The 12,307-nt window shown below is 34.6% G+C and overlaps 1 long non-coding RNA gene across 1 annotated transcript; it reads right to left on the reverse strand.

Annotated features, from left to right (window-relative positions):
• Positions 1–1,018: 1,018 nt before the first annotated feature.
• LOC120178840 lies at positions 1,019–1,744 on the reverse strand. The gene is made up of 2 exons (XR_005521555.1): positions 1,420–1,744; positions 1,019–1,333 (listed from the first exon to the last, which is right to left on the reverse strand). It is a non-coding gene; the product is annotated as an uncharacterized LOC120178840 (long non-coding RNA).
• Between the last annotated feature and the right edge of the window lie 10,563 nt (positions 1,745–12,307).

The following is a 12,307-nucleotide window of genomic DNA, read 5'->3' on the forward strand; positions in this document are numbered from 1 at the left end:
GACCAGGAAAACAAAGCCTAGGATCGGCTATTATCCTCATACAGCATGTCAAGGATTTCATTAGGGGAGATAAAAGAACTGAGTTTCAGTAATCTCCGGACCAGCACTCTTCGCTAAACAAAAAATTGAATGACACATTGGAAGAATACAAGGCAGTCAAAAAAAAAAAAAGGTAAAAGAAGACAGGGAAATAATGTTAATTTTGGTGTTTGGAAGTAAGGCTTTTGTTGTTCAAGACAAAACACGTGCATGTGTAGTAGAATCTATGAAAGGGAAATGAAGAATGAGGACAAGATTGTCCGATAGCCACGAATGCCTGACCAACATAACCAATTAACAGGCCTAAACTATCATTATGATGATTAATTATTACTTATATATTAACAAATTGTTCAGTTGATAAATGACCCTTGCATCAAGCACCCTTTAACATAACGGCATCCTATGCTATCATATTTGGTTTTTTTTGGGTGAATGCATGGTATAAATTCATCCTTATATTTGAGCATTGTTGATAAGAGAAATAAGACTTTGGTAGTTGTTTATGGTTTATCTCTTCTGGTTTGGACGGAGAGTCGTGGATGATTATTCAGTAGAAGAGAGAAAGAATAAGCAAGTTAAAGATGATAATTTATATATAGGAGTAAATAAATCTGTTGTCAGATAATAGATTTACCTAGCAGATCACTTGGATATGTCAAAAGACTGTAGCTAACTAGAGGATATGAAACTTCATAGACTATAAGATTCGATAGACAAAGAAGTGATATGAAATTGAAGATGTGACTTACATAGGAAGTCAAGGAAGTACACAGTATGTTAAGGAGATGCAAATATTTTAAAGAAAATGAAGAGTTCAAATAACATAGATCCTACTATCACTTAAATCCGGTTAACTCCTATTCTCTGTTATTTAACTGTCTTCAAGCCTCCTTACAAACTTGGTCTTATCATAATCATAAAGCATGTTTGTGTCGAAACAAAAAGTCTTATGAACATGAAAACCAAAACAAAACCAAAACCAAAAACAAATGCTACAATGATATGTGAATATTATAGGGTATTGCTTACAGCTCAATTTGCATGCATGAGATTGAAACTCCAAGCATGACACTCTAAAACCTACTGCCAATTACACGGCTAGAAACAGATAAAAGAGATGATGTATATAACTTGATAAGCGAAAATAATAAAATTTTGTATAACCTACGATAGAATTGAACTTTTCAGAATCTACAGCAAAGAAGGCTCTGCCGCCAACCCCCATGCTTCCGGTAATCTCCTATCGGCTTTTTGCCATTCTTACTGGACTGCTATCCATTCAGTCTGCAATCTGAGAAAAAAAAGGTAATAGTTAGTTGTGCATTGGTTATAGACGAAGAACTTAGGAGCAAAAACAAATAGTTGCCGGTAAACTACATTGGGAAGGCGAAGGAATGGGTGCTGGTTGTGGTGCTATCGGATCGAAGAGAGAGACTGCCTGAATACGCTATGGCCCAGAGTAACTATTAGACCTGTTATCTGTCCTGCAGCAGAGAAACTAGACTCTCCATATTCACGTTGAAGATGTTTGAAAAAGGCAGGTCAGTTGAACCTTCAAGCTTGGGTGTACCTCCAGTCTCGGGAGGTTCACGGTCAGATTGGCATCCCTCATCTTTGCCATACATTGGTGGAGAGTGAATAAGAGCCAAATGCGATGCTTTGAGCCGCCAGTTTGTTATCATCACATACCTCATCGACAAGGCCATTGGTAGATTTCTCAGAAGCGAGAGGCCTGAGCAGGACTAAACCTGGTAGCTTCCTCTTTCCACTTTCCAGTTCTTCAGCTACAGAGCCGGATGCAGCAGCAGATAGAATTGTTTGCCTGCCGCAAGTGTTTGATTCATCTGCAGAAACCAAAGGAGGTGTCACAATGACTTTTTCCCTTGAATTCTGCATAAAAATCAAAATGCATCCAGTTATTTCTTAAGATGTGAACCTAATAGATTCCAAATTACATTACAATTTTGATGGAAGAAAATAATGATTTTTTTTCTTGCTTTATCTTTTAGCATAGAGTATAATTATTAGAAAAGTAGCGCCTTTGATGCCAAATTCAAACAGAACGCAGAAATTAAAGATAGAAGATAAATGCTGGTGCTCAATTCCATTACTTTCGTAATCAAAAGCCATGGCTTTGGAATTCACAGTGCTCCATTCTGGCATGGAAAGTAAGTCTCCAAGGGTAAACACCTCTTTGGGGACATCATTTGTGCTATTTTCATGTATCATCCTTATTTCCGTAGTCAGTATCGAATCCTTAGAATCATGTTGACTAGGATTCCCTTGTTAGCTCATTTTCTTCCAGAGATACGGAGACATATTCGTTCTCAGTATCATCGCCAGTTTGATTTCTTGTGGTGGCACAGACCAACTTGCATAAATATATCTCTCTGATTTTCTTTCGTCATTTTATACCTTGATCGTTTTCAGAGAGAGAAGAAGGAATTGTTCTTCTCATCCACCGCTGTCAAACAAGAACTTGTCCTGAGTTGGAACCCTCATCGATGCAGATGTCCTTGACTACATGATATTCTCTTTATAGCAAACAACCAATTCAGGCAATGCACATTCCATCACACTTTTGTCCATATAGAAAACCGAGTCCTGAATGAATCCAGACTGTTCAAAGAACGAGAATTTGACGTCACGAAATCTCTGGCCTCCTTTCATCATCATTGGCAAATTCATTTACACTCATAGAACAATCTAGCTTTCGTGCCGGCCATCCATTCCCCGTCTTCTCTGAATCCCCATCGTTTCCCTTTTTATCATGCATTAGTCCATTCTGATCACCCTTCATAATCCTTCTGCATTCAGTCCAACGTAATCCGGAGGCTTTTCTTCGTTCTCGAAAATTACGGCAATCCACTATATGCACCAAAAATTAAACCCCTAAGACCAATCCAAATATACACAACAACAGTGAAGATGATTCATGTTAGGCTCACCAAGGAATCTTCTTAGTAAGTCCTAAAATACAAAAAGAAAGAGGGAGAAAAGGAAATGTTTAACTTTTCGAAAAGCTTCCATAAATTTTAAACCCCTTTAAACCGATTTTAAAACCCTAATAAACGAACCATTTCCCCTTTTTCCCATCTCTAATCAGATCTAACACATCGAAATTATTTTATAACAAATCCCAGATTGGTTTAACTCTCAACACATGAAAAACAAGTAGTGAAAAACAAAAATAGAATAACAATGATCTGAAGAAAATCACAGCAATACAAACCCCAAAAAACAGGGTAAACAAAAAAATTAAAAGAAGTTTTAGTTATGAATTACCTTTCTTTGTTGTCTTCTCCGTTGATTAAGAGCTCGAACTTCCACCAATCTTCACTGCAAAAAGCCAAGTAAAAACAGTTTGTAAATGAAATGAAGGGGATCTAAGATGGAAGAAGCTTCGTGTGTTTTCAAGAGCGGATTCTCACAGCAGAAGAAAGCAAGAGAGTAGAACAGAAAGTGAATAAAAAATGAGAGACTTGTAATCATCGGGGGGAAAAGCATTGTAATAAAACGGGTCAAAAGTCAAATCTCTACATGTATCTGCTATTAATTGCCATGGCAAACCAAACAAACGGCCCTGTTTTCTTTTTCTGATCTTTTTGGGTGGGTTCTTTCTCCTTCACAACAGCTCTTTCATTTATTACACTCAGTTCTGGCATTAATTGTTCCCAACCATATTTAGAACTTATTAAACACACCGATAACGCCGCTTTACCTGATTTTTCAAAAGAAATTGGATCAAGTTTTCCTTCCAACCAAACAGCAGCAGGAAAAAAAACCCAGAACAATCTTATTTAATTTTCGAAGCCGACAAAGGTGTCCGAAATCTGTAGCTCTGTTCTTCAAGTCAAAAGCATTTGTTGTTGTATTCCGCCGGAGAAATCTTCTGTGATTTGTAGTAATAAAAAAAAAAAAAAAAAGCCGGCAGAGGGAAGAACAAAAGGGAGTTTCAAGTTTACTGTGACAAGTGATGATGAGATTGCTGTGATTTCGTCTACACGTGTTCAGTTTGATAAAGCAGGGCCTAATTATGATTTTAGTCCTTCTATTGTACTAAATTTGAGATAAATCTATATTTTAATTTGACATAATTTACTTTTTCATATTATTCAATCATACAATGAAAATAACGTAGAATCATGTTAACCATTTTTAAGATTTGTTGTACTTCCGCCAAAATGACCCTAAAAATCACCTCTTACTAAAGGATCTTTGGAAGATTCAAAGTATTTTTGATTCTTTGACATCTCGAGAATTTCGAAAAATATAAAGAGAGAATCTCTGAAAGAAAAGCCTCAAATGTCTAACGTCTCTTGGGAAGCTGTTATCTTTGATTGGGTGTGTAAATTACTCGATTCGGTTGATTTGATCCGTCGATCCGCCGACCCGGATTTAAAAAAATCGGATAATTCTCTAAAAAAAATTACCCGGCCGGGTCGGGTACCCGGCCCGACATTTCCCGGGTCAGGCCCGGGTCACAAAATCTAGTTTTTCCGGGTACCCGGTTACCTGAGTACCCGGTTAGTTTTTATTTTTTTTAATTTTTTATATATAATTATATAAAATATAATGAATTATTTATATTATGGATTATTATATTTTGTATTTCGAACTTTTAAATTTTATGTTCGGATATTAGAGTATGTAATTCGAAGTTTCGAAAATTTAAATTTGTGTATATTTTTTTTAAATTAATAATTTGAAAATAAAAAATTAAAAACCGGGTATCGGGTACCCGATTCCCGGATACCCGCAAAATCCGGGTACCCGATTACCGGGTACCCGTAACATCCGGGTCGAGACACGGGCCGAGAAATCGTCGACCTGGAAGTTCCGGGTACCCGGATTTACACACCCCTACTTTTGACACAGGGTCATCTCTAAGTATGGGCAAAAAGGGCATTCGCCCGGGGTCCCTTCTTGCTTAGGGTTTAAAAGTATAAATTTATATATAGCTAAAAAAATAAATTATTTATGTAGTCACTTATTTATTACTTTATTTCTATTTTGGTCATCCAATTATTATTTTTTAAATCATACTTAACGTTACATTTTGTTTCTTTTTTTATTACTCACCATTAAAAATCAACAATGATATTAATGTGACGTTTTAATAATTATTTTTTCACTTTTCACTTACTCATTCTTTTATTATTTTTTTGACAAAATACATAATCTAACATGTACCCTCTTAAAAGAGGATTATGTTTGTTTTGTATGAGTAGTTGGGTGTTTAATAAAATTGCTTAATGTTCTCTGTTTAAAATTTAATGTATTTATTAGATAGCTAATTAAACGTAATAAAAACTAATTTACAAATAATTTTATTTAATTTTACTTGTTCTTATGATCCTTTTTTTTGTAATACTTGTTATTAGGGGCCTAATTTTTATATTTGCCTCATGCCATTAAAATCTCAGAAAATGGGCCTATTTTGACATAACTTTTAACATACTCACTAACCTATCAGAACCAAATCCATCTGAATAAATCAATTTAAATTATTAGTCTACAAGTAGTCATCATGTTCTTACGTCTCACACTAGCACTAGTAGTCATTATAAAATCCATCGACTAAAACCGAGAGAATGTCGACTACCTAAATAAAACCACTTGACTAAATGAAACCACCTCTTATGGTTTGGCTGAACCGCTAATAATCGACATAACCCATACAATCTCATCAACAAATGGCGTAATAAGCGTAGAACACCTCATATTAAAAGAATAATCGGTTGAAATGCACCTTCAAGGTAAAATAACCATCATCATCCAAGAGAATATCCCTAATAAATAATAAGAATAGAGTGACTTGTTCTACTCACTAAGCTCTCTCTTTCATGGCACATCGGAAAATAAAGTGACATTTGGCTAACTGGTTCGTGCGACCCTTAGTTGCTTTGCTCGGTTGCTGGGCTCTAAGGTAGCCTTGATTCCTAAGTTTGGTTGCTTAATTTGTTGCGAAAGTAAGAACAAATTGAGTATAAACAGAAATAAGAGATGCAAGAGAGTATTTGGATTGAAAGTCGGGTTAGTCTTATTTTCAAGAGAATGAATGAATACAATGGGGGTGGGGAGGCCCCTTTTATAATGAGAATCCCCTAAGAGTTAATGACTAAGTATACTTTTTACTCTAACTAAAAGTATATCCTTACTTTAGTTAAAAGTCTAAAGGTTGAATCTTACTTAAACAATGATGGTTACTTTGTCTCTTTTCTTTGAGAATGATGGTCTTGGCTTAGAGACGGCTCGATTCACAGTGTGCTCGGCCTTATCCAATTCTGGTGCGGGCTTGGTGTGTTTTGGGGCAGACTTGGCACGCCGCCAGATGTGTCTGGGCTTGGGAGTACTTTTGTGCGCACGGATGTGCACTAGTGGATGTTAGACTCGCCCTCATAGTCGCAGTCTGTGATATTCTCCTCCACTAGTTCTAGTGACGCCATCGTCACTTAGCTTGAATGAAATTGTTTGATTTTGTCATTGAATTGCCATAGGGCTTCGATAGGTTCCCTGATATGATCTTGGTTATATGTTTCGAGTCATATATGAGAATGCCCGATCGTGATTAGAAAGAACTTCGTAGTGCTTTGATTGAAGACTGAAATGTACAAACAATGTCATTAGAAGGTAAATATGTATATAAATATGTGTATGAAAGTAATGGAAATGATAGAATGAAGTTGAAGTGGATTGTAAATGAAAGAAGTGTGGTGGTGATTGTGGTTGAATGGATGTAACGAAAATGGTCAAGGAAGTTTGTGGTTGGCGTGGAGAATGATAGTAATTCAAAGGATGGATTGTGACCCTCTAACTATATATGAGTTAGGAACCAATAATTTAACAAAGATGGAATCGAATTGATAGAGGATGGAACATGACCCACTAGCTATAGTAGAGCTAGGAACCAACGTTATAACAAGATGAAATGGATGAAGGCTTCAAGACCGACAAGAAACCGATAGAGTTCTAATCCTAGAACTAAAATGAAAGCAACCTTTCAAAGAGTTTATTATGCAAAAAGTTCTATGTAAAAATGAAATAGAGGTGTCTATTTATAGTGTTGATAGGCACCATATGAAGAGTTTTTACAATTAAAATAAAACAATCACCTAAATGCAATTGAATTCAATTAAATAACTTGTCATTCTTCTTATCATTTTATGGTTGGCCATGTAGATTGGAAATGGATGAATTAAGCTTTAATTTGAGATAATTTCAGCCTTAAATTCGTCCAAAAAGGAGGGTGACTCTTGGGTTGCCTTGCTTTGCTAGCAAATGGAAGAAAAGAGGATAAATGAAGTCATAGGATGAATGTAGACATCCTACATGTCCAAATCAGCTTGTCTCTTCAAATTCCTTGCTGATTTTATCACTTAATTTGATGATTAAATGAAATAAAATCAGCCTTCATTGCTTGTTCCTTGGTAGCATGTGAATAGGCTTGTTCCTTGGTAGCATGTGAATAGCCTTCAAAGAATGAAAAATAAGACTTGAATAGGTGAATTATGAAGGATTGAATGCATTGTCTCTCCAAGAATATGAACAGCCCAAAAAAGGTGAAAAGAATTCATCCATGAATTGCTTTGAATAGAAGCATTAAGATATTCTTTAACTGCTTCTCTCTTGGTAGAAGATGAAAGGACTCTTCCTTGGCTCAAACTCATCCAAATAATCCATGCATGAAATTCCCGTATGAAAATTCCAACCTGCACTATCTTCAGTAAATCGATCACATCTCAAGCTCTCGATATTGGATTGAGGTAATTCAAAAGGAATTGGAAAGTTAAGAGATATAGGAATAATGTACAATTGATTGTGGACCCAAACACGTCTGTATCGAATCCAGAATTAGAATACATTCTAAATGATATTCTTGCATCTGTTGAGACTGTTTAGCTTCCCTCTTGCACCTAAACACAAAGATAAATTTTATTCAATTATAACATGTAAATATTCATGGGATAATTAAGAGTTAGTTTGATTAATAAACTAACATTATTCAAAGAACTAACTTTATTCAATGAATTAGATGCATGAATGAAGTAGCTTACTAAATGATCTAAATATGCATAACAGAACTACTTTCATAAATGAACTAGATGATTTAAATACAATGCATGGTTAAATGAACACACACTTATTAAATGCAATGAATGTTATGCAAACTTCAAATTCTCATGCAAATTCATGCACAAGCGAATTATAGTATTCTTCCCTTATTATTCCTCCCTTATTATTCCTCCTTCCTCACGTCCCAAGCTTGATGTAAACATACTTTCTATGGCTGCTTGGAACTCCTTATCACAAAGGAACTCATAAACAAGTAAAGGAAGATGAAGTAAGGTAGAACTCCCTTAGAGTTAGCCTTAATGATCTTCCATGGTGTGATCAAACAATGAAGAAAATGGATGTTGATCAGGATCACATCATCCCCTCCCTCTTTTAAGCAATTTGTCCCCAAATCAACACTTGCTACGAACAGAAACAATTTTGATTTCCTTTGGGCGTGGAACTTCTTCACTTTTGATTTACACAAAACCCATTCTCCAAGGTCAAGATCTTCACGCTTGTAAACCTTATTTTCATATGGTTCACTCGAATATGTACATGCCTTTTGGATATCTCTTTTTGAAACATCATATTCCTTGGTAACGAGAGTTGTCTTTTGAACCTTGCCTTGATTCAAAACATCACTTCCATTGATGAAGGAACTTGTCCTTTGAATCATTCCTTGGTCTGAAAGTTTACGACTTTTTATTAAAGAATGTTTGTCTTCAATTCCTCTCATCTTTTGGTTTTGTTCTCTTTCAAGAGGTTGTCTCCTTTCATTTCCTACAATCAAAACTAGATTAGTAAAAAAGGAAATCAGATTTAAAGAGATAAGGAAATCAAACCCAAGAATATTTGGAGATAGTGGTCGATGGTCAAGGTTCTTCATGGAAATGTGTTGGTTCATGGGATCCTTCTTCATGATGTCCCTTGGAATCATCATACCAATTGGTTAGTACATGAAGCTCCTGGAAACCTTTATTGAATAAATGGTTTGGGTTTGAATGTGCACAATTCTCTTGGATTCCTTCAAGTAGGTAGGTCATGCCAATTTTAATCTTCGTGTCCTTCCACATTATGAAGCTTGAATATATCGATAATGCCCGTTTCATCTCCTTGAATCGATCATCACAAGCAAGAGAAATTCCATGAATCAATGTTCTACAAAATAAATCTAGGTTAGAACATGGAACACTATTAATAAAATAAATGGACATAGAAAATTCATGAAAGTTCGTGAATAGAATTTGGCCCTTGACATTCTCAAGAATCAGATTCATTGAAACTTCCCTTTTATGAGGTTCTTCGAATGGATGAAGTATACTTGGAATGTCAATAACATGTCCATTGGAATTTCAAGTGATTCAACCTTTGAAACTTCAAGTGTCACTCCTTTTGGAACTTAAATGGACATGCTTCTTGAATCATCATTTTGTAAAGGTATGACTCTTGGAATATCCTGTAAATCATGATGATGAGTAGGAAGAAAAGATTGGTTAGTATAAAACAAATTTTCCAACTCATCACTTTCTTTTCTCTCACGTTCATGCTTTTTTTGAACTATCTCTTCAATACCACATTCTTTTTTTTCAATGTGCTCATTTTCACTCTCAATTCTCTTTTCAATGCTCTCAATGTCTTTTTTTAACTCTTGTTTCTTCTTCTTTTTTGCAAACACTTTCTTTTTTAGTTTTTCTTGCAATTGTGTTTCTTTGACAAAATTATCAAAACACATTTGAAGACGAGCTAGACTTTTTGGATTGAAAGATGCAAAATTTCTTGGCTCATTTCACGTTGAAATTTTGATATTGTTTCTTGTTAGAAAATTGGGGTCCTCCTCGTAAGATCTTCTACTATAATTGGATGTAGAACTAGAAAAGGATCGAGTGTCATCTCTCATTTTAGTTGTGTTTTGATCTTCGTTGGACGCGTTTGTGAACAAGAAGGTCGTTCTATCATTCGCTCCAATTTCTTTGAGATTGGGTCGAGATGCTTTTGAAACAATCTCCTTATCTCTCGTGTCATGGCTTGCATTGGCAAGTTTGGTGCACCACCATCATTTTGGGTGTCACCTCCTGAAATATGAGATTTGTCACTAGCAGTGTGAGACATGATTAGTAATAAAAAATGAAAAATAGACCTCACCAACACAAAACCTCACTAATACACTGCAAGGAAAAGTCTCTTGTAACATCCTCCATACCGGGTTAGTGATTAAAGTGTAAGATTTTAAAATATCAGTGATCAAATTCAATTAATCAAAAAGTGAAGGAATTAATTAAAGATGTTGGGTAGGATGAATTATTAAGTGAATGAGAACTAAAAGGGTAAAAGGGTCATTGAGCAAAGGTAATAATTAAATAATAGATAATGGGTATTATAATATCCAAGTGAAAGAAACAAGAGTTTCCAGATAACTCTTGATTCTTCTTTCTTCTTCAACGTGAATAGCCCAAGCTAATGTGAGTTTAATTTCTCTTGATTAATCCTTCAAATTCAAGCATGGTTTTAATTATGGAAGCCTTAAGAAAGATTATAGAAGGAAAAAGAGTTGTAGAAACTCAAAGAATTGTAAGTTAAGGGAGATTAAAGGTTAGAAGCCATTGAATGAAATATTGGATTAGAGGTCATAATAAGAATTTGAAGTTGGATTTGACTTGTTATCAAGCTAATTAAGAAGTATAAGGTGATAGAATTAAAGTTAGAACATGTTGGTATTTGAGTATGATTCTTGAATATCATGTAAAAGATAGGATTTTGAGTTTAAGGAAGTGATTATGGAGTAGAAACGAGTTTAATTATGTGTATGAAAGTTAGGAATATAATGGAAGTGAAGTATGAGGTATGGAGCTGAAAATGAAGGGATTTTCGAGTTTAAAAATGTAATTCTGGGCTAGGGGAATCGGTACCCATTCAAGGGGAAACCGATACCCCTTCAAGCGAATAAAATTTCCAGAATGTCATGGGGGAACTGATACCCCCACAGGAGGGAACCGATTCCCCCTAAAGGAAAATTGTAAATATTGGTTTAATTAGTTCGTTTAAGTTGCTAGTATCAAATTACAAGGTGTAGGTATCTAATAATTGTCTTAAAATGTATAATTAAGTAGATTCAGAGCCTAAACGAGTTCCGGAATCATTGACAAGTAAGATCGATAAAAAGGGAAGATAAGAGATTGGAATGGACTAGTGAGGCCAGGTGAGTGCATACAAGTTAGTTTATGATGTTTAATGGAAATAAGACTTGCGACGAGTCTATTTCCTATATTATAATGCATTAATTTATGATCATAGACATATGTTTGATTTGGGTATATGTGATATATATTACAATATGTGTTAAATGATTGCGTGAATACATGTATTGTGATAAGTATAGGAATTAATATGAATGGTCTATATGATTGCATGAGAATATGAAATAGGTTATATGATAAGTGGCCATACATGTTAATAGTATAAGTGATCAATTATAAGAATTTATATAATAGATTTATATGACTATATGAGAAAGGTGATGAGTTAAATAAGATTAGACTATAGAGTAATATGAGAATAATATATTAGTGAAGGGAATTGAGTATAAATGATGATACCAAACCATAAGATAAGTATTTACTTATAGGATAATGATATTATATGAATATAATATATATAACTTTATGAGGAAGAATTGGGTGTTATATGATTTAGGTATGGAAATGATCTATGCGTAAGTATATTACGTGATTATGTGACTATGTGTGAAATAGAGTAAACTAGGTAAGTATAAGATATGTAAATATATGGCTATGGAACAAAGTATGTAATAATACAATGTTATTTGATTTCTGATTTTGATATGTGCATGGATACATGAAATGAATATAGGTTATTATATATGTTACATGATTATATGCATGTGTGATATATGCTATGAGACATGCCCAATGTGAAATGAAATAAGTCAAGTGACTATATGAAATATGTGAGATATGAATATAAAATCATATGAGAAGTGAAAAGAATTACATGAAAATAGACTAAGTGATTACATATATATGTGAAAGAAGCTATGAGCTTATATGAACATGTGATATGATATAGAATACATGGTTACACATACATATGGTATGTGACAGAAGAGAAATGACAAGTAATGTGAACTGTTAAATGACAATGCCCATGTTATGTGTCATGAGAGCTAGGGGTATAGTTGGCATGCCAAGAG

The sequence above is a fragment of the Hibiscus syriacus genome, unplaced genomic scaffold, assembly GCF_006381635.1.
Source record: "Hibiscus syriacus cultivar Baekdansim isolate YM2019G1 unplaced genomic scaffold, ASM638163v2 tig00112383_pilon, whole genome shotgun sequence".
NCBI classification, from domain to species: Eukaryota; Viridiplantae; Streptophyta; class Magnoliopsida; order Malvales; family Malvaceae; genus Hibiscus; species Hibiscus syriacus.